The sequence below is a fragment of the Lissotriton vulgaris genome, chromosome 1_1 (assembly GCF_964263255.1).
Source record: "Lissotriton vulgaris chromosome 1_1, aLisVul1.2, whole genome shotgun sequence".
NCBI classification, from domain to species: Eukaryota; Metazoa; Chordata; class Amphibia; order Caudata; family Salamandridae; genus Lissotriton; species Lissotriton vulgaris.
The window spans coordinates 102,353,595-102,374,867 of NC_141685.1; the positions used below are offsets into that span (position 1 = coordinate 102,353,595).

A 21,273-nucleotide genomic window follows, 5' to 3' on the forward strand; every position below is an offset into this window, starting at 1 on the left:
GACCAGCTCCTCGGGCCGGGGGTTCTGCTCGGAGGCCCATGTTGGGGGTTATTTACATTGTAAGGGGCGCAGGAGTGCGGCCAGGGCAATAGAATAGGGAGGGGGTCGAGGCTCTGGGGCAGGGACTGCAGTTTGAATCTGGGCGCCTCCTGTGACCCTGGGCGTGACGTGTCTCCCAGGGAGGGGGTCGGTCGGGGGCGCAGCACGAGCAGCAGAAGACACTTTAGTGGGGGGGACAAAGGAAGTGAGTGGGTGAGAGGGAGGGGCATGGGGGCCGCCGAAGACCGTTCGAGGTCTAATCACGAGGCTGAGGCGGGGGGGGCCAGGCTGCGGGGGGTTGCAAGGCAAGAATGGAGTCTGGCGAGCAGGGTTCGTGGGGCCCCCACACCTGTAGAGGGGGGGCAGGGGGCTGGGGCCGCAGCACCCGCGGGGCTCAGGCCGGCGTCATTGTTTACAGGGCCGAGAGTCCATTGCAGGGGGAGGGGGCAGCCTTTCATCCTTCCGAGGCCGAGTGGGAAAGTGACGGAGCCCTCGAGGACTGCAGTGCCCCCGGGGCCCCCACCGCGCCGCACACGGGAGAGAGGGAGGGCGGCCCCCGACGGTGAACAGCGCGCGGGCTGACCCTGACACGGGGCGCGCGACTCGCGGGATGACCCTGACAGGGAGCGCGTGACCCGCGGGATGACCCTGACACGGAGCGCGCGACCCGCGGGATGACCCTGACACGGAGCGCGCGACCCGCGGGATGACCCTGACAGGTGCGTGGCCTGGATTTCGCGTCATGAACCAGGGACCTATGAAAAGAGAGAACAAGCCCACGTCACTGGAAGAGAAGAACCCGGAAGAAGCGGAGGCGCCGAAGGTCAGCTGCCCACCGCTGACCCCAGACACGAGAGGCCACGAGCCCAACGTGCTGACCCCAGAGACGAGGGGTGCGTGAGGCCCACGACGCCAGCTGACCCCAGAGGCGCACGAGGCCGACGCAGCGCTCCGCCACGTTCCTGCAAGCGCGTGGCTGACGCAGGTACGTGCCAAGCTCTCAAGGGCAGCCCTGCCAAGTGTCACGCACAGCCCTGCCAAGTGTCACGCACCAGGAGTGACACTAATGCATTTCAGTGTGGTGATCCGCATCACCGCACTAAAATGCAAAGTCACGCATTTGTAGCGCTTCCTTGGCTGTGACGCGCCCAGAACACTAGCTGTTAACCCACCAATTTTTAATGTGAAAGTGCAGAGCGGAAGCACTCGCTGTCGCTGTTCCGACAGGCTTTGGGTCTGCCTGAGGCCAAGGGAAGCTGAAACTATTATTCTATTTGTTACAAGTATCAGACCTCAGGATTGGGCTCATTGCGCGGCCGCAGCATTAGGCATTACCATTTCACGGATCCGGTGGGAGGAGTCGGCGAGTGCCCAGTGTGATTGGTGGCGGGTCCTGCTGCAGTTACCCGCCCGCCCACCGCAGTAACAGTTAAATTAGAGGCGGTGGGGTGTGCAGAGAGAGGCAGGGGGTGGGTGCACGCTGGTGAGGGGGGCGGAGGCTCAGTGCAGGGCTCGAGGAGTCCGTGACAGAGACCTCGGCGGATGCGGCTCGGGGGGCGGGTGGGGGGCGGTGACTGAAGCTCGGCGTGTCAGACAGTGATCCTCGGCAGACTGGACAGTGTCCTCCCCCCTCCGCAGACCAGCTTCTCGGGCCGGGGGGTTCTGCTCGGAGGCCCATGTTTGGAGTTATTTACATTGTAAGGGTCGCAGGAGTGCGGCCAGGGCAATAGAATGTTATGTTATGTTAAGGTAAGCTTATAAAGCGCTCTGTCACCGTGGGTTTCCTGGCGCTGATCTGGTGCTGAGGGGGGCAAGGGAGATTAGCTAGATTGTGGGAAGAGCCATGTTTTTAAAGATTTGCGAAATTGAATGAGTGAATTGGAGGATTTAAGCAGGGGAGGGAGAGAGTTCCAGAATTTAGGGGCCAAATGTGCGAATCTCCGGCCTCCTGATCTGCAGAGTTTGATAGAGGGAACAACCAGGAGGTGTAGGTGAGAAGATCTGAGGTTACGTGAAGGGCTGTAGGGACTGATAAGGGATTTCAGGAAGGCAGGGCAGGGACCGGTTAAAGATTTGAAGGCGAGGCAGCCGATCTTGAAGGCTTCCCTCGAAATGACAGGAAGCCAATGCAATTTGGTAAGAAGACCTAAGGCCAACAAAAAAGAAGTGGGAAAAATGAGGCAAGGGCGAAAAAAATAGGCCTATGGCAGTCATTTTTGAAGTAGAGAGCACCTGCACCTTCGCATTGGTTAGCAATAAGAAGGTGCTCGGAGACCTAAGGCCAACAAAAAAGAAGTGGGAAAAATGAGGCAAGGGCGAAGAAAATAGGGAAAGACCACCCTAGTGCTGACAGGTCTAACAAGCAGGCATCCAAGGGCTGGGCAGTGCCTCAGGGAGGCAAGCCTTCCCCTGGGCCCCAGCAGCAGCACGCCCTTGGTAGATTCAAGTCAGGAAACAAGAACATTTTACATGAGGTCACAGCCTCTTTTTATACACACATTTTCTCTGTTGTCAAAGGTGCAGGCAAGGGGTGAACCAGATGCAACTGGTTCTTGAGCTCTTTGTTTTTCTCAGCCCCTCTCCCTATTCACAGGATGGGTCAGGGACAACAGACACACCACAGGGCGTGGAGCCAGTATTGTGGATGGAAGGCCCAGCCCTATTCAGGCCCCAGGTGCACTCCTCCCTCCCATCAACATGCAGATCTCTCCATTCACCACTGGGGCAGACCCATCCTGACTCCTGGAGCCAGGCACACCAGCCAGCTCCAGCCAATCACAAGCCAGACAGTCAATTCACATTCACTGCACAGACATGCCAACTTCTAGAAGTGGCACTTCCACACTAGATACAATAAATCCACGTACATCATCGCGCAGCATTTAATCACACAAGTCTGCACATACCAAACTCGAGCCTGCACTCCCCACACATCAGGAACTACCATGGACACACATATCCCCCATGCATTCCTATGGGAGTGCAGGCAAATCTCACACACGCACTCAGAGAGCGCACGCACTTTACACTGAGCAACAGTGCTAAAGTGCGCAAAGACCAGAAATCACTATAATGATGTAACCTTAAAAGGCAAAAAGTTCAGGGTTGAACCTGCCAGAAGGGCCAAGTCCAACACCCTACATTAAAAGGGTCTCAATCTTTTTTACATTTCTTAATTAGTGGTATATCTGAGGTAAATTTTCCAGATGTTGACCTAGTGTTGGCATACAATGCATCATGATAGTGAAGTTATAATCTGTTGGCCAGGTTAGCACCTGTTAAATGTAAGCACCAAACTTCTAACATTGCTCAATTTAGCTACTGTGTGTGATCTTTGGCAAATGTACAGAAAACTGTTTGCAATTGGATAAAGGATTCTCCCTTTCCCAAGCAACTGTACATTTACATATTACGTGTGGGTACGCCCATTTGAAACTCTACCATACCTGCTCTTCGTTTCTGTGCTGCCCGGGGACCTGTCTGCTGAAAGCTTCCGTGGTACTGCACATTTGGATACCCTCTCTTCCGCGAAGCACAGGACTGCCTGGACTTCAGTCCGCAGAAGGCAGCGTGCTCTCGCGGGATCATCAGCGAGGTCACAGGTCACCGCCAATTACCTCGAGGAGGATAAAACATCACTGGGGCCAAGGGTGGGCCCGTCCTTGCCCGTCACAGCCCGAAGGAGGCCAAGCCCTGTCTCTTGGTTCCTTGGGACAAAAAAAACTGTAAGTGTATAACAGTGTGATTTCATTTGTTGAAACTCTGTTCTACTGGAAGACGTTGGTATATGGGCCCGGTTTTGTACAACACAAGAAGATGGGAAAAAGGAAACTAAACAAACGATCTTGGGACAGTCTACCCTCAAACGTAAGTCAGATAACATGACGCTAATGAGATATTTGACTGGGGCGGTCAGAGCAATAGAAAAGCAAATATCAAGTGTGGAAGATGCTCTGATTAAAGACTAGGAGGCCTTAAATTCGGTGGAGGTTAGCAGGGTCTCTAGCCTCTCAGGGGAATTGTTACTTGAACTGCATGGTTCTCCAAAATTACCTATGGACACAAACAATGGTTGTATCCTCATAGGTGGGGTTGAGATTTCATCGGATGACCCAGATATATTGGCCCTCCCTCCTCCCAAGAGAGCCTGTACTAAAACAAAGAAAATTCCCCCTATAAGTCTTTACCCCTTGGTGCATGTTCCGATGGCACCGTCAAATAATGACGCCCCTGCACAAATATCAGAGTTTAGGAAGTCCGCTACAGGGTCTACTAAAGCAAGTAAAAGGTCTAACCTGGTAAACAATAGTAACACCTGTAAAAGTAAAGCGAAAGGGCAAGGAAATACCGTCACAGAGATTGAGAGCCTTTTTTCTGATTTAACTTCCACCATAAAGGCACTCATTAATCCAATAGAGGTTAGACTAAACATGATAGAGGCAGGTCAAATTACCATCATAAACAAATTAAGCAATCTAGCTCTTGGTATCTCCAAAATGGCAGGAACGGAGTGTGGAGAAAAAATAATTGAGAAGACAACCCATACCCCGATCTGGGGTGGAAGTGACCGTAGTAATGTAATACAATCTGCTAAGGAGTGCTTTTTACCAAAGTGTAGAGGGCCTACAAATCAGGAATTAAATCAAGAAGGCCAGAGAGACTATGGAGTAGTGCTAAAGCAGAGAATGGGATGTTGTCCACTAATGATCCTCATTCATATCAGAGGCGCGTAGGATTGACTATTCGAAGGGCCACGCCAGAACTTATTACCTTAAACCTTCCGACTGCTGCGGCCCCTTAAACTATTGTTCTTGCAAATGTCCCATCAATAAATGAGCCTGATAAAGAATCATGGGTCATTTTGCGTAATAAGTTTATTTACCACTTAGGCATCAAGAGTGGTCTTACGAATTAAATGTTTAAGGCATTTAAGATGGTGAGACGGGTCTCATGTGTGGGTATGGACAGAAAGGTCCTAAATGGGGATTGTATTGTCTTAACCCTGGGATCTCCATCATTGGTTCGAGAAATTCTAAATCGTGCTTGAACAAATGGGCTGAGTGAGGATGAAATAAATGTTCTCCCACTAGGCTTTTTTTATTGCCCACGTATGATTGGGAGGTGAGATCAGTACTTGGGTAACTTCCATCAAGTAAATAAACAGATTTACAACGTAGCGGTAAAAAACAGGTTTGAAGGATTACAGCAGTTAGAGGATGTAGATTGACATCATGGCAATAATCATGATTTTGGGTAGTCTTGAGTTAAATACGAATATGATTAACAAGCAGTGTAGAAATAGTACCCAACTAGAATGTCAGAGCGGGATTGCTGCTTCCTGTACACAGAAGATAACACCTTTTAAACACAGGGCTTATAAAAACCACCAAGAAACTCATAGGGAAAATTAACTCTTGTCAATTGAAAATTCAACAATCATTTTGGTTGAACCAAATTTAAATGGAATAAGGCCTCTCCTTGACCCTACCGCTTTAGATATAGCCTCTGTTAATAGCGCACCACAAGAAAATACAATGGTGGTAGATGCAGGTAAAATATGTGATATGGTCACTAGTGCTGTACTCCTGAGACTGTTAAGATTTTATCATGGAATGTTTGTGGCCTTGAGTCAAATGCTAATGATGGTGTATGGAGTGATTTTATTCGGAAACATGAAGTATTATGTTTACAAGAGACATGGTTGTTATCTGAGCAACATCTGAATGGTTACAAAAATGTCCTGTCCCTGCTCTAAGGTCAACTCATGGGAGTCAGGGTGGGGGAATATGCGTGTATATATCCAACAAGCTGGTAGTTCAGAATATAAAAATGTCAAAAAGTACTCCCTACCAGTGTTCCCACGAAGCCGCACCCCTGCGCGCTCGCGCACCTCCGTGCCCCGTAGTACGCACTTTTGTATCAGGGCAAGCACACATCACCAAGAGCATTCGCGCCGCCGCTGCATTTAGCAAGTGCTTCCTCTTGCTAAATGCCTTTTGTTTTCTAGAGTGCGGCTGTGGGAGCACAAATCTGCCAGCAGCCACGCTTTAGAAAACAAAAGAAATGCAGCACCAAACACAGTGTGTGCTTTTAGAATCACTTAAAAGCACACGCTGTGTTTGTAAGCAGTTAGGTAGTGCACACAAACTCATGAATCCCCATAATCATTGGATAGTAAGCACCCAGTTCTCCGGTACTCTTCTTACCTATCATATGGTAATTTGTCAACTTCGCTACACGCTAACAGGGGGCAGTGCTTTGTCTCGAACGTACACAGGCCGAAGTCAGCAACACACAATAAAATACATGTGTAAAATGGCACACAATTTAATTTTTGAAAAAAATACTACCTGGACCATTTCTGTATTACACCCCAGGTATGTTGGGAAGAGCTTTGTGAAGATCTTCGTGTTAAAAGGAGTTCATTTTATGCTCACTTTCTGCACGAATGAGTAGTGGATTCAGAGCTCGGAATTCAGATTGGCACTGCGACGTGCGAGGTAACTAGCACCAGCGCTGCAGGGGCTAGAGTGCATAACCGGGAGCCTTTCTGGTGAAAGCAGGTAACTGTTTAAGAAACAATTAAACTGTGTGTCTGTAGACTTTGCCCTCCGACCCAGAGCAACGAGCTTATAAACCTTGTAATTATCGATAGCCTACCATTAAATCTCAGCTCCGCTCGCACTGTGCGGTTTCTCGGGCAGCCATGAGTCACTTGGCGCGCATCACACGCTCTTACTCTTATGAAGATAGCAACAGCGATTCATAACTGGGCGACGCTGAAAGCACCAGGTCAGGGGTTAATTCACATTTCCCCTTCAACTGGGAGCCGAACCTAAAAGGCAGACTGTAACTTTCCAGCGGCAGGGGGATGTGGTCCCCACACTAAACCACCCGCTGGTGCCGAGCTCAAGGGGGATGCATCTGTACAAGCTGGAGCAGAGTGAGAGGAGGACCCCGTTGCAGCGCTGACTGAGGACTGTGTGTCACTGTCCCATGCTCAGTAACGGCAAAGAACAAGAACTGCGGCCAAACAGAAGGGAAGAATCCGTAAGGTGGAAGGAAGAAAGTGCACTGTGAGAGGGAGAAAGGAGATGATGGATAGCGCCGGGTATTGAGAAAAGGCAGACCTAAAAGGCATGTAGAGGATGGGGAGACAGATAAGAGGGATAGAGGAAAGGAGAAAACGGCAGGGTACGTAGATGTGGTGACATAACAAGCATAAGGATAAATCAACATGACCCTGCAGGGCACTAAAAGCAACCAGCACCCTAAAGAAAGAAACCATGCAAGAGCGATCATCTTTACATAGCGCCACTATGTACATTGCCCAAGAGACACAGAGCCCGTGTACAGTAATCAGCTCTGTGCCACCATGACCCATTCAGCACCTATACTCCAAAACATTGATCTAGCAGCCCAGGCCACGATCATCACCCGTACCAAGGATAGCTGGAAGGATCAGCTCTGAAAATGTCTTTGACACTGAATACATTAGACTTCGTAGATGAAGTGCTGCAATTATATTTTTCTTGAGCTTTCTTTCAGGATTTAAGGTAATGAGGGGGCTAAGGAGAGCCCCATGTCAAACTCGTGTCCGCTATCTATGATGACTGTATCTTATAACTGCCCCAAGTGCACCTCTTTTCCTTACAGAGCAGGGGGTGCACGTAGTAGCTGTAAATGAAGAATGGGAAGGGGGTAAATGGGAGAAAGGTAAGATCATGAGTGAAATGGAAGGGCAAATGCGTAAATGGTGCATGCTTTACATGCCTTTGAGAATGGGGAGTGTGAAAGGATCTATGCAGATGGAAGACCGGTAGAGTCTGTGGGGTTGGGAGAGAAGTAGTGATGGGGACTGTGGTGACAGTGCGTGCGTCGAAGAGGGAGCCATAGGGACTTTTAGAATGGAGAGAGAGAAAGAGTATGTGAGTAAGAGCAGAAGTGGAAGGGTCTGTGATGCTGGGGAAGGTTGCAATATGGGGATAGGAGCGAGCAGGGAAACCTGTGGGGTTTGGAGAGTAGGTGAGGTAAAGGGGTTGAACTTGGGAATGGATTTTGATGGCCAGAAATCACTTGGTAAGCATGGTGAATGAGCACCCCAAAATATTAAACAAGAACACAGCAGCAGTGGGGCATGTCTGCATTCACTGGTGTAAAAGGTGCTGTAGCACCAGGGTCCATGTGTATGAGGGGGTTTCGTTTTACGTCCTACCACTTTCAAAGTTCACCAGCCACCACTTGGGGGTCTCCAACAAGGACTATCCCTGGCAGTGCTATCATGGGCAAACAAATGCCCCCAAAAAGGAGCCTCTGAACTCCTGGGGGGAACAACACTGATCTGGGAGAGACCACGCCTGGACCACCCCATCCGCTTGGTGCCCCAACGCCGATTCCCACCAGTGTGCCGTGCAGTTGCCAACAGTAGAATGACTCACCCTACATATGAATGAGTCTGAAGCCCTCTGGGCCCATCAGGCCCCAGCTGGGTCAAACAGCACTGTCCTTCGGTGCAAGGTTCTCTGCCTCTCCCTTCATGGAGGCGGACAGCACTGTGGGGCGCTCCAGAGGGTCCTTACAATTACTGGCCAGAAGTGGTTTTCATGGAATGCCACCTCGCTCCTGCCGACACCGTCCGTCACCTCCTCTTTGCTGGGGGGGTGAAGGAGGGGGAGGGACAAGGAGGGGATTGCGGGGAAACTGTTGCTGGTTCGGCTCCTGCTCATCAGAGACCCAGCGCAACTGCAACCACCGAGCTTGAAGGCCATAGCCCTCAGCACATGCTACTTGAGGATTTCCCCGAACTTATGTGATCAGTAGCTTTGGACCCCGCTGTCTGTTGGGGTAAACCAGCAGCTCTCCCTGAACGCTAGGTATGCCAAAGGGAAAAGTGTCCTCACGTTCTAATATGAAATCCAGCTCCTACATGCTTGTTGCACCAATGAAGGGAGAGTATAAAGCGCTTGCCTTAAAATGTCTCTGTCCAGGTGACATAAGCTTAAAAGTGGAAGCACAAACCATTTGTCTCCGACCTGGCCTCAAGGGCAGGGCCAGCTTTAGCGATGGTGGAGCCCTGTGCGACAATGTTTGTTGGTGCCCCCCAATGACTCCTTCCACCATGGACTCCCTCACTATCACCCTTTAACAGTGCCCCTCAAGTCTCCATATCAATACTCTTGCTCAGATGAATTTAACTTGATTTACAGCAGCACTGATACCAGTGTATGATGTGAGAGAACTTTACATCACACTCATTACACAGAGACAATATTAATCATATGTGTGTATATTTCTGTATAGAAAATGTTACATACGACAAAGGACTACAAGGTGTAGGAGTCACATGACATCCATACGAGTAGGCAGTTTGGTTTAATAGTGATTGGTCTAGAGAAGCACACTGAATTTAGAGCGTAATACCCTGATTAGGGGTTCTCTTTAAGAACCAGAATTGATTTCTTTTCAAATGAACCCTTTTTGCAACATTAGGATAATCAGACTGGGGAAAAAACATGCAGCTCATAGATGACAGTTAATAGGTCACTGTTTTATGTTAGGATTTTGACTTATAAACTGTAAGTACCAAAAGGATCTCACTGACAAAAGCAGTAACCCACTGACCCATTTACAGGGCTCGACAAATCTAAAAAATCTCACTTGACCTGCAGGTCGAGTGAGTAGACTTTTCTGCTCGACCTAACAGCGATGCACTCGACCCACAATTGATCGCATAATGGACTTTTTTCAAAACATTTGCAGCGCCAACAACCCAGGAAAACGTTGGCACCCAAATTAATGGCAAATTTCACCCACTTACCTCCACATTGAGCTTCATCCGGGAAAAGGCAAGCAAACCTTTTTTAAACAGTGAGTTTATATGGGCACAGCACAGACAGTCCGACCTGTAAACAAATTTGCACATGGTCTGGCTTGACAACGTAGCTGTCACCAGGCAATTAGAGTGAGCATTAGAGTTTGGCTCTGCCCACATGTTGGGAGCCAATTGAGTACATGTTTTCAGAACATGTGCATCCACAAAAAAGTGCTTTTTTTGCTCTACACAGTGATCACAGCTAGGACTTGCTTGACAGTGCAACTGTTCTACTTAATACAGCACCAATGTCATTCTAATTCGTGCCAATTTGCACGTAACGCTTTACAGATTCATTGACATTCATTTTCAACTCACATGCACAATATAATATATCAAATCTTATTAAGACCAAAGGAAAAAATTCAGTGCAGCGTACCAAGCTAATTACAGATTACCAAATCAAATGTGGACGAGGCAATGCCTCGGTTAAGCATAACCCAAAACCAGAGAGGTTGGTAAATAACATAAATAATTAAGACAGCGAAATAAAGGAAGTTGCAATGCTACCCAAGTGGCAACACCAAAAACACGTTTGAAAAGTGCTTATAGATGGGGTAGAGTCAGTGATGTCACTGCTGGTCTGAGAGCTGTGCCGGTGCCTACCTTTAAAAGACACTCTTACAGCATCTGCTCACGGACCCACCATGACCAGGCAGAAGCCCACCTCCCACCCCACGACAGGGCAGAAGCACTTGTCAAAGTCGGATGTGTTGTTCTTATTTAACTTTGGCGCTGGGAGCAGCAATAACTCTTGGGGGCCTGGGCCGGCAGGAAATTTAAAACATTCCTGTCACAGTTTGCGCCTGAAGGCTCCTAGTCCATCCTCCCTGGAATTAAGATGAATTATTGACAATGAGAGTGTGTCCAGGCGACCGGCTCGAGAGGTACACAGGGCATGCCAGCGTCCATTCAGAATTATTCTCCGGTATTCAGAATGCCCGAAGAAGCTGTGCCGCCGAAAGGTCACTGCCATCGGCACTGGGGAGGGTGGGGGTGGGGGGGGCACCTGAGTTGCCGGAAAAACACTCAGCAAGAGGGAAGATCCCCTCTCGGTCTAATTTAATTACTGATGCAAGGAACTACATGCCGCATTACAGAGGGCACAAGTGGCGTTGCGGGTCCAACCCCGCTGCTAATCATTACAGTGAATCAACTCAGCCCACCCTGCAGCGGCACCGAGCCCGAGGTGAGCGGGGGATGTCTACTTGCAGGCACAGGCTGCTAGATTACATTAATAAATCAAGCAGAACACGTCAGTCATGAATCACACTCACGGACTGAAAAGTCTTGCAGAATATCACGGTGAACTCGCACACAGGCAGCGGCGCGCAAAGAACAATAACTGCCACTAGCTGCCCTACTCAGACAGTGACTAGTTCCCTCAGCGAAATCAAAAAGACATTACTGTGATAAGTTTTGCGGTCGGCCTGGGCTGAGTTTCACAGCAGCAGCTGTGAACATATAATGCAGCCAGTCACGACTCGGGGGCTGACCTGTGAGGGTGAGACATGACGGATCAGTCTGCTCAGCTCAGCCTCGTTTGATGAAAAGAAATTTAACGTTGTCAAAACTGACTCACCTCTGCCAAATCGCCCTGAACTCTGTCCCGAGTCCCAACTCCACCGAGGAGAGCGCAGGGTGGCGTGCTACGTCACTGCTGCACTTTAAGCAGCACAGAGCGGGGGCAGGCCAGGGCCGTCATTGGTAGCGTTTTTGCGCGCTACAAGATTGACTGCCCTGGCACCCAAACAATAGGCAGTGCGTGCATGATGCATGATGCCCCCTAAAGCCTTTCACCACGCACCGCACCACCTGCACTCCACGGATTGGTGTCAGTACAACGCGTTATTTTACGTCGCATTCCGTTACAACGCAGATTTTACAACGCAGGATCCATTACATCGGATGCCATTACAACGCATGGCATTACATAGCAGATGGTATTACAACGCATGGCGTTACTTCGTAAGTATAGGTAAGTATACCTTTTTTTAAAAATGTTATTAAGTTAATTTAATTAATTTTATTTAAACAATTTAATTAAAATACATTTTAAAATAGTCATTAATTTAATAAAATAATATCTATTTAATAAATGTAATTTTAATAAAAATTGTAATTAATTTAAATAAATTAAAATAATGAAATTAGTTTAATGTACATATTTTTAAAATTGTAATTAAATTAAATTAATAATAATAATTTATTTAATTTAATTAATTTAATTTAAAAATGTAATTAATGTAAAATAATTAATTCAATTTATTAAATATATTTTAATTAATTTAATTTATTAAATATATTTTAATTAATTTAAAAATGGTCAATATAATTTAATTATCCCTAAACCCAAACCCTGCCCTAAAACCTAAAAACACCCCTGTACCCCAAAAACCCAAACCCTGCCCTAAAACCTAAAAACACCCCTGTACCCCAAAACCCAAACCCTGCCCTAAAACCTAAAAACACCCCTGTACCCCAAACCCTGCCCTAAAACCTAAAAACACCCCTGTACCCCAAAACTCAAACCCTGCCCTAAAACCTAAAAACACCCCTGTACCCCAAAACCCAAACCCTGCCCTAAAACCTAAAAACACCCCTGTACCCCAAAACCCAAACCCTGCCCTAAAACCTAAAAACACCCCTGTACCCCAAAACCCAAACCCTGCCCTAAAAACACCCCTGTACCCCAAAACCCAAACCCTGCCCTAAAACCTAAAAACACCCCTGTACCCCAAAACCCAAACCCTGCCCTAAAACCTAAAAACACCCCTGTACCCCAAAACCCAAACCCTGCCCTAAAACCTAAAAACACCCCTGTACCCCAAAAACCCAAACCCTGCCCTAAAACCTAAAAACACCCCTGTACCCCAAAACCCAAACCCTGCCCTAAAACCTAAAAATACCCAAACACCCCAAAACATATACCTCAGTACCCCAAAACATATACTCCTATTCTCATACTTATTAAAAAAATTACTTAAATTAATATATTTAATTTATAATATTTAAAAACATAAATAAATATTTTTTTATAACTAATAATAAATAAATCAATTAAATAATATTAAATAAAATTAAAAAAATTATATACTTACCAATACTTACGATGTAATGGTATGCGTTGTAATAGCATCTGCTATGTAATGCCATGTGTTGTAATGGCATCCGATGTAATGGATCCAGCGTTGTAAAATCTGCGTTGTAACGGAATGCGACGTAAAAGTTGCGTTGTAAGTGATACACACCGCACTCCACCTATCGTGCGTGCGTGATACATGCTGCCCCCTAAAGCCTTTCATCGTGCACCGCACCGCAATGCTGCCACCTAGAGCCTTCCACATGCTACTGCACCTACCAGATAGCACTCGCCAGGCCGGTCAAGTAGGCCTTGAAACTGACTCGACCTGCACAAAATTCACTGGCATTTGCAAGCGGGCGAGTACATTTGTCGAGCCCTGTTACATTATGTGCACTTTGTGATCTGGATGGTACATTTTCTTTACAGCAGGCAAATTAGGCCTCTGCGCTGCCTTTCCTTGAGTCAAACCTTCCACTTGACATACCACATCTCAAAGGAAGAACATTAATCACCAGAGTTATCATGCCATTTTTATTGCTGCCTAAAATTGCTGGAGGCCAGGAAGGAGGCAGCAAGTGCTTTTAGAAATATAATATACCTGCAAACATAACGCTCCACCTGAAGTCAGCGCCCGGTGCGATCGCATCGCCCTAGAGCCACCTTGCTCAAGGGTACTGTTTCCTCAGTGACTGTCGCGCTAGGGTGTGCTGCTTCATAGGCATGTCCACAAGACTGGTGGAGAACTCCGGTATGGATTGTGGTTGACAGGCCTTTAAGGTTAACCCACAGTTGCCACCGTTAGAGTACACATGATGGTGCAAAGACAACAGGGCTTCTAAAGTATAGCAAGGGAATGTGCTCCCTCAGGAGAGTGGTCTGGTGGACTGGTCTTGAAGGCTGAACCTGGTTCCCCAGTTCCAAATTCGGCAGCTCTGACATAGTGCCACATCCTCTCCTCCACTGAGTACCATACCGCCCCATTGATAGAAACTTGCACTGCCTTCAGCTACAACCCAATTCTGGCCCGCTATAAACTCTTGGATGCAACACAATTCAAATTACGCATTAGACAAGAGTAATATGCTGCCTGAAAAGTAACAAAAAGCAAACACTCAGAGAAAATGCAAGTTTAAGTAAAGCATGTGAAATGTAAGCAGGAACAACATGGTTACCTTGACGCTTTTACATGAATTATTCAGATATCAGTGAGTGCTTTTGCCAGTGGCAGAGCAGAAGTGGGCACTGTCCTTGTCTTCTCTGGGCAAGAAGGAAGAGACAGAGTCCTTTTCCTCTCTACCAGCCCTGCCATGAACGCCGAACCTTATCTGTGGGCCTTGGCCTTGGCTATTTCTGCCATCCTGGGACACATGTTTAAAATAAAAAAGCAGGGGAACGGAATCTTAGCAAATTTTAGCGTGCTGCCTCATTGGCAGTGTACCTCAATTGCAGTTTTGTCAGAGGGGCGCTAGAATACATGACTAATGCATTTTAATGCGGTGATGCGGACACTAGTATTAAAATGCATTAATCGAAAGCCTGATGCGGCCCTATCGTAATCCAGCCCTGAAACTGCCAAAAGTAAAATTATAATAACGTTATTATAATTTTATTTTTCCTGCTCAAAGAGAGCACTGGTAAGAGATTTCATGTTAATTCCAGCGCCCATCATGAGCTGAAATCAATATGAAAACATGAAGAAATGCACACAATCCCCTCGCAGCCCAGCTCTATAAAGAAAAGGAATGCAGCAAAATAGCTGCTAAGGTTTCAAATTGCTATGTGGGCCAGTTCCAAACATGCCTTAACACCGTTCACGTGGATCTGCATGTGAGAAAACGCACCGTCTTTTAACTTTTTTGAGCAAAGGTTTGGAGTGATATGAATAGCTGCACCCACACGCACGCATGGTTACTGGCGCACACAGCCTTGGTTGCAGCACACATAGACCTTACACTGCCGCACACAGAGGAAAGAAATTAGAGGGAACATTGCTCCCTACTATCAAATGGTCTCCATCTATTTGCCTCGGCATACAATGTTGGTAATTGTAAACTTTTATAACAACATTGATGAAGTTAAATTTGCTGATGTGTTAAAAAACCTTAAAGAGGATCTAATAAAGTTAATGCGAAAGGAAGAGAGGTAGTTTTGATATGGGGTGGGGATTTTAACATAAATACTTGTAACTCAAATGCGTGTGATGGGGGAAAAAATAATCTGGATGATGATGGCCATCCCAAGCATTTTGTTCATACGGATAGAGGGGAAGGATTTAACAACTTAATGGCAATGTTTGATCTTGGGTTTGTCAATAGGATGTGTTCCCCTACTGTTAAATTTGACCCAACTTATATTGGACGGGGTTTCAGTTCTGTGATCGATTTTATTATCATGCCCATCAGATATGCCAACCTGGTGGAAAAGTTCACGATCCATCCAATTGGACTTAGTGATCATCTGCCACTCGGTCTGACTCTACTAGTACCCGGAAACTATGCTACTTCTACCGTAGAGTGTTTGGCCTGGGTACAAGATCTAGTGTTGTCCCGCCAAAATGGTTATTCGGTAAGGTGGGGGGAAAAGACCCTATGTTGACTAATATGAACATAGTCACAAAGGCCTTAACACCAATTTTAACATGTCTAAATGAGGACACCTCTAAGGTTGATACTCTAAATGTCTTTATGCGGATCACGGAAATTATTCAGAAAGTCATGATTACCTCAAAGCATAAGAAACTTATAAAAGGGGATGGGTGGTTCGACTGTCAATGTACCAAAACTCACTCTCTGCTAAAAGCCGCACTTAATAAGTTAATTAGGGGCAGTGAGGAAATTAGAGCCTGCAGGAAGGCTTATAATTCAGCCAGAAATACTCATAAAAGAGAAATAAAAGAACAGGCAAGGGACAATCTGTATGAGGCTTCTCTGCGTAGAGATTCCGGTTCATTCTGGCAGGCAGTGAATGCCCCATTTTTTGCAAATAAAGGAAGTGCTAGGTTGGAAATTGTGATCGACGAATATACCGGGATCCAATTTTTTTCCAAGGTCTATAGCAGAGATGTAACTGATGTAGAAAGTGACATTAAGCATAGGGAGGTGGAGGTTTGTGAGTTGGCCCAGTCACCTATTGCGATTGAAGAAGTAGTACTGCCGATTAATCAAAGTAAGGGAAATAAGGCCCCAGGTCCCGATGGGATCCGAATAGATTTATTTAAGATGACTATTGATCTTTGGGCCCCACTTCTGACACGAGTCCTTGAGACTTGTTGTTCAGAAGGGTTTATAAAATCTTGGTCTGAATCGGTCATCATACCCATTTATAAAAAAGGGGACCAGGAGAGTCCTTCTAGTGGTGGAGCAGATTTAAAATGTTACATTATTACAAGGGAAGTATGCCCAAGCAAAGTCTGGGCGTCTGTATGCAAAATTTGCAGACCTCACGGCTGCCTTTGATTGTGTAGAACATAACAAGCTCTGGAGCATTTTAGAGGATTTAAAGGTTGAGCCAGGTATTGTGCAATTTTTAAGGCAATTATATTCAGGAGCCACAGCAATGGTCAGATATGGCCTTAAGGGAGAGTGTACCAAGTCATTCCGCGTGGAGAGGGGAGTTAGACAAGGCTGTGTCTTGGCCCCATTCCTCTTTTCCATATATACTAACGCTTTGGAGGAGGAATTGAGGGCCAACGTCATAGACTCCCCAAGACACAATAATAAGCAGGTCGTCTCCCTTCTCTACGTGGATGACGTGGTATTAATGGCCAGAACAAAGATAGTAATTCAGAAAGCACTTTCCGCCTTTACAGAGTTTATGGCTTGTAGGGGCCTAAAACTAAATGCAAAAAAGACTTGTAATGTTGTGTGGGAAACGGCAAAAAAAGGATAAAAATCCAGTAGTGGCTGATGTTAAAATTGAGTACACTAGAACCTTTTCCTATCTAGGCGTAGTTCTTGAGGGTGCGGGCTCTTGGAGTCCAGCGGTTAGGAGTGGGACCCTCCTATTCAAAAGATCGACCACGGCATTAATGAACTTTGCACAAAAACTAGGCAAAAGACAACCAGAGATTGTTAAAAAATATATATAGCAAAATGCAGGAGCATAGCAATGTATGGGGCGGGCATTTGGGGTCTTTGCAATGTTGCGTCAATTCAAATTGTGGAAAATAATTTTATAAGATACATCTTAGTGGTTCCGCAGAGTACACCTGTTTTTAACTGCCATGCTGAATTGGGAATTGAGTTTATTACGGATCACATTAAACTGCAACCAATTTTATTTTGGCACAGAGTTTGGTCCACACCCACTTTGGGATTGAACAGAGAAATCATTAAGGACGTTATGGCCTTGGACCAGGCAAGAAATATTCCATGGTTAAACTATGTTAGGAAGCTGCTAAACGATCTGGACAGACCTGAATATTATGATAATCCGGAGTCGGTCTGTGATATACCCAGAAAAGCATTGAAACAATTATGCATGAGCCACTTCGAAACTCTTAGAATAACAGGTGAAATCAACAAAAAATCTGTCATGCAACATCAGATGATCCTAGTTTGTTACACGATTCAACCCTCTCTGCGTATTTGCCTGAAGGGTTTTGACAGATATATACTGACCAGGTTTAGATTTGATTTATTTCATCGCCTGGTAACTTTCCTGAAGAAAAATGACTGGTCAAGGGATTTGGCGCTTTGCCCTTGCGGTAATATCTCCCAGAAATCTACCATCCGCGTAGTTTTATTTTGTCACTACTATGTTAACGATCGCTTAAGGTGGATTAAGTGGTACTTGAAGCTGGGAGCATGGTGGCAATACCGCCCAGCCTACATTTTTTTGCAACAACTGGATAGCGAATACTGCATTATGATCATGACCGGTTTGTTAAAGAGCATCTTGAAGAGACGAAATGTAATAATTTCTTAATCATAATCTGGTTAGAGATAAGTGCTATCTATGTATGGAATGTTTATTAATTATGCAGAAGTACAGTTTTTAATGCTGGTATATAATGTTGATTTTAATGGTGATTATGTATGAATTGGATTATTTTTAATTGCTGCTTTTATGATTTTATACCTTTGCTAAAATCGAATAAAGCATTCTCTGAATTGAATTGAATATTACGTGTTTTTTTAAACAGTTTTTATTGTTTTCAAAACGCATACAAGCAGTAATGACAGTAAGTAGAGAATCACATAGTGTAAGCAAAACATACATCTTCGAATAACTTGTCGTATATGAGGCAGTAACAATGTGTATAGCGTGTAACAGTCCCATTTATACCATCTGTCCCGCTCGGCCACACCTGCCCATCCTATTCCTCATCTGAGCTATCATCCTCATATTCTGGTATAGGTTCACAAATTTCCCCATGATAGGTATTCCATGCCGCCCAGATTTTGGCCCATTTACGGGGGCTCTTTCGATTGATGTACAACGTTGGTTCGGTTACCATAATCATGTCCATGTCCCTACTCCAGGATGCCAAAGACGGTGCATCCACCGCACCCCATTTCTGCGCAATGTTTCTTTTTGCTACTATGAATCCCAGTATGGCCCAAGTTTGTCCATAGCATGTGAGGTCATTTGGCTCCCATACGTTAAGTAAGCATCTCCGTGGCTCTGGTAGAAGTGACATCCCGAGTGCCTGTTACATTGTACGCAGAACCCTCCGCCAGTAATCCACTATCTTTACACAGTCCCATAATGTATGAATAAAGGACCCTTCCTCTCCGCAGCCTCTGAGGCAGTATGGGTGCTGAGCTCTCTGTATTCTATGTAGTGTGGTCCTAGTATAATACACTCTGTGTAGGATTTTGAGCTTTACTAGCAGGAACCTCGCAAAGATTCCCACCTCCCTGGGCGATGCCGCAGCTTCCAGCCACTCTGTGTCATCCATGTCCCCCACCTCTGCCCCCCACCTGGCCCTCAATGGGATTGTTGGGTCTGGTAGGTTATTGATTAGTTTTCTATATGTGAAGGACGTAGCTCTCTTTTGCATGTGGTTAGTGAGTAGCCTATCCTCCAGTGGGGCGGCCTTCGGTACGTCAGTATCCTGTGGGATCACCGCCAGTAATGCATGCCTTACATGTGTGTATCTGTAGATTTCTGTGGAGCTCAGGCTATACTGTTGCTGCAGCTTTGGAAACGGTATAACCGTACCCTTGTCCCAAAGATCTCCCACCGTGGAGATGCCTATGGTGTCCCATTGCTCAAAACCTTTACTTTTTCGTAGCTGTCCCAGCTTCTTGGTGTCCCATAGCGGGGTAAGCCTGGTGATAACCCCTCCCCATCCCAGCTTTTTCTGGGCAGTGTGCCATAACGCAACTGTGTGTTTCGTAGGGCCCTTTAGCTTAAGTGTCATGTCCCTATTATACAATGCCGCTAGCATATTGTTCGCACCCAGTTGGGCTCTATCCGCCCTAAATGCCGGATCATCCTGAGGTGCATGTATCCACTGGTTAATGACCTTAATGTGCGTCGCCCAATAGTATAGCTGCATGTTAGGGAGCGCGATTCCACCCTCGTACCAACTCTTATGTAGCTTAATTTGTGCTATGCGTGCGGGGCGATGCCCCCAAAGCAATGCAGATACCTGAGCCGCTATCTGTTTGAAGTATCAGGGCGGGACTGAGAATGGTGTGTTTTCTAACGCATATAGAAATCTAGGCAGCGCCATCATTTTGTACAAAGCAGCTTTACCCAGTAGCGTTTGAGGCAGAGACGCCCAATGAAGCACATCTCGTCTCAGTCGGTCCAACAGGGGGTCCAGATTCTTGGAGAAAACCCCTGCTGTATCCTGGGTAATGTATATTCCCAGATATTTAAATGAATCACTAGCGATTACTAGTGGACAGTCTGCAGGAATGCGCGGAGGCGGCCCCTGCAGTATGTAGAGAACTGATTTCGACCAGTTAATCGTGTAGCCCGACACGTTCCCGAAGTCTTTACATATGTGGAGTAGTGCCGGCATGGAGCACTCCGCGTCCGTCAGATACACTAATATATTGTCAGCATATAATGACAGACGATCCTCCCACCCCTCCTTCCATTGAATACCCCGCAGTAGTGTTGTGTGCCTAATTAGCGTCGCTAAGGGATCCAGGACCAGCGCGAACAGGAGCGGCGACAAGGGGCAGCCCTGGCGCGTCCCTCTTGCCAGCGGTATCTCATTGGACATGTGCCCGTTAGCTGTCACGCGCGCTCTGGGGTTGGAATATAGGAGCCGCACCGAAGCACAAAATGTGGGCCCAAACTCCAGACGTGGGAGGACCGCAAAGAGATACCTCCAATCTACCATGTCGAAGGCCATTTTCGCGTCTAGGGACAATAGCACTGCCGGCTCCGACAATGATGAAGCCTTTGCCAGCGTTCCATGCAGGTGTCAAAGGTTGAGTGCCGTATTCCTGTTAGGCATAAAGCCCGATTGATCGGGGTGTATTAAGCGTGGTAAGTGAGCCATTAACCTTCTGGCCAACAGTTTAGCTAGGATCTTTGGTTCGGCATTGAGCAGCAATAGAGAGCGATAGGAGGTACATTCAGATGGCGGCTTTCCAGGCTTAGGGATTGCCACTCTTGTTGCTATACATTGGTCTGACTGCAGTTCGCCTTTTTCGAGGCTTTCTTTGTACATCACCAATAACGGCGGACTCACGGTGTCTGCTACCCGTTTATACCATTCTATCGGGATACCATTCGGTCCCAACGCTTTGCCTGATTGTATCGACCTAATCGCCAGCTGTTACTCATCGGTCGTTAAGTCTGCCTCTAATTCCTGAGATTCTTCTTGCGTCAGTGTCGGCAGGTCTATATTCCGTAAGAATTGCACCACTTCTTTCTCCGTCACCTCTGATGTTGGTGCATAGATTCCCGGAAATAGTCAGCCAGCGTGTGTACTATATCTTCTGGGTCTGTCACAAGGGACCCCCCCGCCTTCCGTACCTGCTGTATACCCCTAGTGCCCGTTTCTCATTTGTCTAACCACGCCAGCAATTTTCCGGCTTTATCTCCTACATTGTATATTTTATTCCTAGTCGCCGCCATGTTTATTGCTGTCTGCTCATGCAGGTGCGCTCTATGCTGCTGTTGTCTAAGGTGTAGAGCGTGTGCTGTGTCTAGATTAGGGTCTGCCTAATGCTCCGTGTCAGCTGCCTGAAGGGCTATTTCAATGAATAATATGTGTTTTATTGATTAGGAGCACAACACCACTTTGTTTAAAACATTATTAAAATCACGATTACAGAGACCTAAAGGTACTCAGATTAGGTCCCAGTGA

At 46.6% G+C, this 21,273-nt stretch overlaps 1 protein-coding gene across 1 annotated transcript in view; it reads left to right on the plus strand.

The window, feature by feature from the left end:
• Positions 1–825: 825 nt before the first annotated feature.
• Positions 826–21,273, plus strand: part of LOC147737596 (uncharacterized) — a 30,444-nt gene continuing 9,996 nt past the window's right edge. The window contains exon 1 of the mRNA XM_086936603.1: positions 826–1,024. The gene's annotated coding sequence lies outside the window, so the exon portion shown is untranslated. The remainder of the gene's footprint in view (positions 1,025–21,273) is intronic.